This window comes from Serinus canaria, chromosome 1A, assembly GCF_022539315.1.
Source record: "Serinus canaria isolate serCan28SL12 chromosome 1A, serCan2020, whole genome shotgun sequence".
Taxonomy (NCBI): Eukaryota; Metazoa; Chordata; class Aves; order Passeriformes; family Fringillidae; genus Serinus; species Serinus canaria.
Genome location: NC_066314.1, coordinates 32,839,274 through 32,845,540, shown reverse-complemented (window position 1 = coordinate 32,845,540; position 6,267 = coordinate 32,839,274).

Here is a 6,267-nt window from a genome sequence, read left to right as displayed (position 1 = left end):
GCTCCCTCCTCCTACTGCTCAACACTTCCATCTGTCCTTTGCTACACACGGTATGAGCAAGGAGAAAGGAAGTGTCTGGAGATCTAAAAAGGATTAAAGAACATCCATCCTTTTTATCCTCTGCAAAAATTGCTTAGTGGGACAAAAATTTTAAACTTAAGGATAATAAATCCATATTTATTAAAGATATAGTATAATCATAAGTAGTATATAAAAATATGCATTTATATCAGTTGAATTGCTGATTGTCTCAGTAAAGTTACAAAATCTCCAGATGAATTGTTTTCAGTACCTTGCAGCAAAAATGCTGATCCTTCTGCCTCCTCCCCAGATAACTCCAATCCTATAAAATTAAGAAAATACATTTTAGATTTTCCCTGGAAAAATACTGTTGCACTATCCCAATGTGCAACACTTTCCCTCCCAAAGAGAAGTAGTGTTTTTTCCACAAGCAAACATTAACAGCCAGGCAGGACATTATGATCCATGGAGATCTGCACTTTTAAACTCAGGAAGTACAAATCAACCTATTTCTTATTAATCTTATCTCAAAAATCTAGCTGATGGGACATAGCCTTAAGTTTTTTCCTTTTTTCAAAAAGCTTTTCCCTCCTCCAAGGACTGCTGGTGTTCGCTGCTTAGATCAAACTGCCAAAGTCAGCCACCAGGTTATCTGTTAACTACTTCTAGGATTAAGGCATTCTTCTCAAATTAGGTTTATAGGCTGCTCCCCTCCCTTTCTGCTCCAGTCCAGACCTCTGGTGTTTAAATTACATACTGTGCCAGGTATCTTATCCCATCAATGCATGAGATCTCTTCTTGCCCTCCTGTTTTCTTTTTATTCTAAAATAGATGGGTGCCATATGAGTAATCTCTAAACACAATTTCTTGCAAAACTGTATCCTTTTAGTGGGGTCACTAATGCACCTTTCTAATCTTAGCAATACCATGCCATTAGAATTGGCCTCTTCAGCTCTGGAAAAGGGCTCTCATCAGTGTGCTTGGCACTGCTGGAGTAGCTTCAGTGGATTTAAACATCAGGCTTATATACCCAAAGAGATTGCTTGGCTTTCTGACAGCTGCCTAGCAGGGTGCAGATGGTTTTACTTTATTCCCCATTTACCACCAAATGATTTTGCCATTAAAATTAATAGAAGAAAAATATTTGGAAAGTGATAGCTGGTTGTTAGATATTACTTTTAGTGTTCCTGTTCATATTTTTCTTTTCTTTCCCATGCGCGCTTTTTCTTGCGATCTTGCAGGACTGAACTGAACTGCAAGGTTCTGATTCAGCAAAGTGCTGAAGGTGAGAGCATGGCTGTGCTGACTCTGTGGCTGCCAGGGCAGCCAAGACCACCTCCTGGGTGTGCCTTTGGGGGGATGCTCAGCCTGGTCAGCTCCATGGCAGCACCCCAGCACACCATCACCTTCAGGATGGGAAGGAACGGGTGGCATGCACGGCTTTGGGAACAACACAGGCATGGGCTCTAGTGGGGGGGTCAGTGCCATCCCTGTGTTTGCCCCAGACATAGTTTTGGGATGCAGTGTATGAGTGAGGAAACTTTTCAAATGGGTTTTCAAGGAGGGGGGTGGGGACCCTGTGCCTGTGGTTTATGGCTTTTGTGGACATCCAGCCTGTTGACCCAGACCATGCCAAGGCTGGAGAGAAGGCAAGGCTCTTGATTCTTACAGAATTGATAGCATCTATTGAAATTAATTCCATGTGGGGAAGTAAGCTCTGTCTCCACAGAGTAAGACTCAGTGTGGAGCGTACCTTCGAGTTTGAGCCTTGACTCCAAAAAAATGCTTGAAGGCAGAACAAATGTTTCATGGGGTTTTGAAGATACCACAACCCAAGAGAAAGCTAAGGCTGCATGAATGTGTTTTGTGTAACCCATGAACAAAAAAAAAAATCTCAGAAGGCCTTAGGCTTTTCACATTCATATCACTCTCAAATGAGTGCAAGTCTGGTTTTTGCAGTCATTCCTCCTTTATCCAGGTGTAATGAGAATGTACCTATCTGGATGTCATTGAGGTCTAATCTCTGTGTTCAGATGGGCCTTTAGACCACCAGCACCAAGTTCCAGAGAAGTGCTGACAGACATTACCTCTGCAGCTCCTGAGCATTTTCCCTCTCCTTCTTTCAGACAAGGAGGTTCTGAAAGTGTTTTGGCCAGAGTTTGATTGGCTGACTTCTTCAGTGGCATCAGGAAGAGTGATTTCATTGATTTTCCCAGAGCTAAAGAGATTCACACCACCTGGGAAGCCGACACAAAAGATTTACAGTCAAAAAGGTGCATCATAGTTTTACTATTTTCTGATGCTGTTTTATTCTTATGAGATCAGGGTCTGGACAACAGTAATTCAAAAGGCTTCTTTTATAGTCTTTTTTACAGGGCTGCACAGATGGAAGTTTAGGCTCCATCCAAAGGCTCAGCTGTGTAATTTTTACTCAAACTCTATCCAGCAGGAGCAACCAGTGCAGCAGGACCGAGACTGATGACACTGTAGGTTGAAATTGACCATTGGCTTTAATGAACTCCTCCATTTCAGGAAATGGCTTGTTTTGATAAGTTTATTTGTAATATAATCTGTAGGTGAGGGAATCTGATCAGGTTTGGGCCACAGTCTCCCATTCCCTGATGCTGACATCTGCTCCAAATCAAAAAGAGCAGCACTAATGAACTTCCCAAGAAGCTGCTGACTAATTTGAAATATGTGTCCTTGGTGTCTGTGACATAAGTGCACTCACTAATCAGCAAGTCTCAGCTGAGATGGTTGTTTTCCACCAAGAATTTAAAATACTCCAAGTGCTCCTTCAAGCACTTTACCCCAGAATTTACTGTGGTCATGCTGCTGTTGCTGCATACTCCACCCACTCTGACTGCTCAGCTGGGGCAGCTCCCCTGGCTCAGTCATCCTTTGGGTGAGGCTGCAAACTTCCTCCAATATCTGTTGTGACCATTGATGCTGTTCCCCTCACTTTTTAAATGCCATACCACAGGCTGGACAAACCATAAGTAAATACAAAATTATAAGAAAGTGTAGTGACAACATGACTCTGTATTTTTGCCTTTTATTTCCATGTTTTAGATGTGTACTTACAATTGTTCGAGGCTTGAACTGACCATATAACATCTCCTTGCAGGTATGTGACAGCATTGTATAGAGGGACTTCAAAGCACAGGATCATAGAATGGTTTGGGTTGGGAGGACTTTTAAAGGCCATCTCATCCAACCCCCAAACACAGGTGACCTTAGTGCTCCTAACATACTAGGGACATCAAAGAAATGATGGTGGGTGGGAATACCTCTAAGATCTTAGTTTGAAATTACCTGTGCTACCCCTTTGATAGGGGTGTAATTAATTTTCTCTGTAGTAGCTGTCTGGGAACAAGTGGTGGATCTGTGCTGAAAACTGTGGAGAATACAAAGCCTTTGTTGCTGAGCAGGGCTTGCCCAGCATCAGCACCTTTTCTTCTTCTTGTACTGCTGCATCAGAACGTGGGCTAGGGATATACAAGATGGGAGGGGACCCAGCAGCTGACCAAAGGGCATACCTTACCATAGGGCATCATGTTCAGTCCATGAAATCTGGAGCAAGAGGACAATAGGGGGACACACATTTGAGGTGATGTAATTTGTCTTTCCAAGTCACCACTATGCACAAAGGACCCCTGGAGATGCCTGAACACTGCCTGCCCACAGGAAGTGGTGAATGAATTCCTTGTTTTGCTTTGCTTCCATAGGCAGCTTTTGCTTCCCCTATTAAACTCTCTTTATTTTAATCCACAAATTTCCTCACTTTTACTCTTGTGCTTGTCTCCCTCATTTCACTGGGGAAGAGTGAGTTGTGTAGGGCTTAGTTGCCAGCTGGGGTTAAACCAGCACCTTACCCTAGCCTTTGATGAGTCACATTCAAGGGACAGGTGTAGGAATGCCTGACTGCTTCAGGCAATGGGTTGTGCTGGCTCAGAGGGAACATGAGTGTCTATACTGACCTTGTCCCTCTCCCAGTCTGCCCTGAATTGTTCCTGTGAAACTGGGACACAAAGCCTGAATCTCATTCTGGGTTTTATGCACCTACATTGTGCATGGGATGAAGACAGCTGACTTATCTGCCTTTGGAGACACATCTGGAAGAGGAGTGCAGGGGTTAGAGCAATTGCTCATGAGTGGGAGTGCTCAGCTCAGCAATGTAATTGGAAACTACCCATATTCACTTTTTTTGAGCTAAGTTAACATCACTCTCTCAGCTTCCTGAACAGTCAGTAGGGAGGGATGAGTGATTCATCCCACCCAGCTTAGACCCATATTTTAGGAAGGAAGGAATTGCCCTCTGCCTGATGAAAACCTTAGATGAGACATCTAAGTTTTCAATTACTAAAACTTGGTGACACAGATCTCTGCCTAAATGCAGAAAACCTGTTAATTTGGCTACTCTTTTGACTTTTAACTGAAGAAAAGCATGCTAACTTTTCATCAATACCAAACACTTTATTTTCTTATTTACTACTGTCCCACTGCTTCCCGGGGCCAGCCCTCCTTAGCTTGTGGGAGTTTGTCTCAATTGAAAACATGGTGTGGCTGCTCTAGTTCAGTCCTTTTCACCTCCATAGACTATGAGGACACCCACTGGTCGTACTGATGCTCTCAAAGTGTCTTGAACTGCCCTTGTGCACATGGTGGAGAAGGACAGGATCTCCTAAAGGCTTTCATGCTGACATTATTGCAGGATGCTGTTGGTGAGGGGTTCTGTCCCCTTGGAGCATGTGGCTGGTTTTGAACACTTTTCATATCCAAGCAATTAACCAAACTTCAGAGTCCTGGATGTAGTTTCCATTTAGAAAGACAAACTGAGTTGGGCATTCTTGTCTTAAGCCTGCTCTTCATGAAGAGCACCCTGAGTCTCATCTCCTGAGGAGAGCAGGAGCAGAGCCACACACCTTCTTTGCTCATAAACGTAGTCTTTGTAGTCAGCACTTGGGCAAAAAGCATTCTTGCCAAGCTTTCTTCTGGCCATGCTCACACTGATATTTGCCTCACTCTGTCTCTCTTTTCTCCACTTCTGTTTTTGTCTTGCTGCTTTTCTTTCACATATAATTTACTAGAATCACAAGGTTTTGTGTATGGAGCAGAGGCTGCCATTTTAACTAGTCTTCACTTCCATGAAATAGATCAATTATCCCTAAAACTCATTGCCATAAGCCACTCCAATTTCACCCACCTCCCCATCACTGTTTTCCTCCTTGCATCTGTCATTTGTCTGCATGCTGAACTGTGCCTATTTAGCTTCATGATTTGCAGGTTTTTGTGTTACCAGCAAAGCCATTACTGATCCACAACCAGTTACTTTCAGGGCTGCAAATCCAAAGAGTTTATTTAAGGCTTTGAGATTCCCCATCATGTAGAGTTCAGAGAAGTGCAAAGGTAAATCTGTGCACTACAAGCTGATTTTAGTCAAGCCCTCACGAGGAAAAGACAATAGTAGAGGTCATCCTTTACAGGTCAAGGCTAATTGCCAAAAAGAATTGAAATAGCCTTGAAGTTGTTAAGGGAAAGGGGATAGACAGAAGATTATAAATGCTTCCTGTGTTCCACGGAAAATGAAATCTTCTTTTCTTAAGCCTATTTCCTATTGAAATCAAGTGCTATACTATTTAATTTTGTGTATTGGTTAAGAAAGATGGGGACTACTTTCTTGTAAGACACACCCACATATAACCAAACCAAAGTGCTTGGTTGATAGAAGGAAGACAGCTTTCATTCCTAGCACAGACAATTAAGTGCTGATGAAACCATTTCATTCTAAAGATTTTAGTGGAAAACAAGTCCTCCCCCTAACCTCTGAATAATGATGCACTGAAACTTGTTTATGAAAAAAATGTCCTTATTGGTCTGGATAACACAAGGTTTCTGACATTCATTCTGTGCTGTGCAATTGCTGTGTTGTTGTTGTAAATACAATATAACACTTTGTTGAGTGTGCCAGGGACATAGGTGATAGAGAATCACCAGCAGCCTTTGAAAAATGTCTTTTTTTTTTTTTTTAAGCATTACAAAAATATAGATGCAGTTATGGTCCTGCTGTATAGTTACACATAAAACCAAAACCAAACAGAGATGGACCTCATGATTGTAAACTGCTTGCAAGAGTGAGAGTGGGGTTTGTGTGATGACCACCTCCCACACAAGTTCTATATCATTAGATTTTGCCACACAGAGCTTTGTTTAGGGCAAGATCCTTTTGTCTCTGCAAAGATGTAG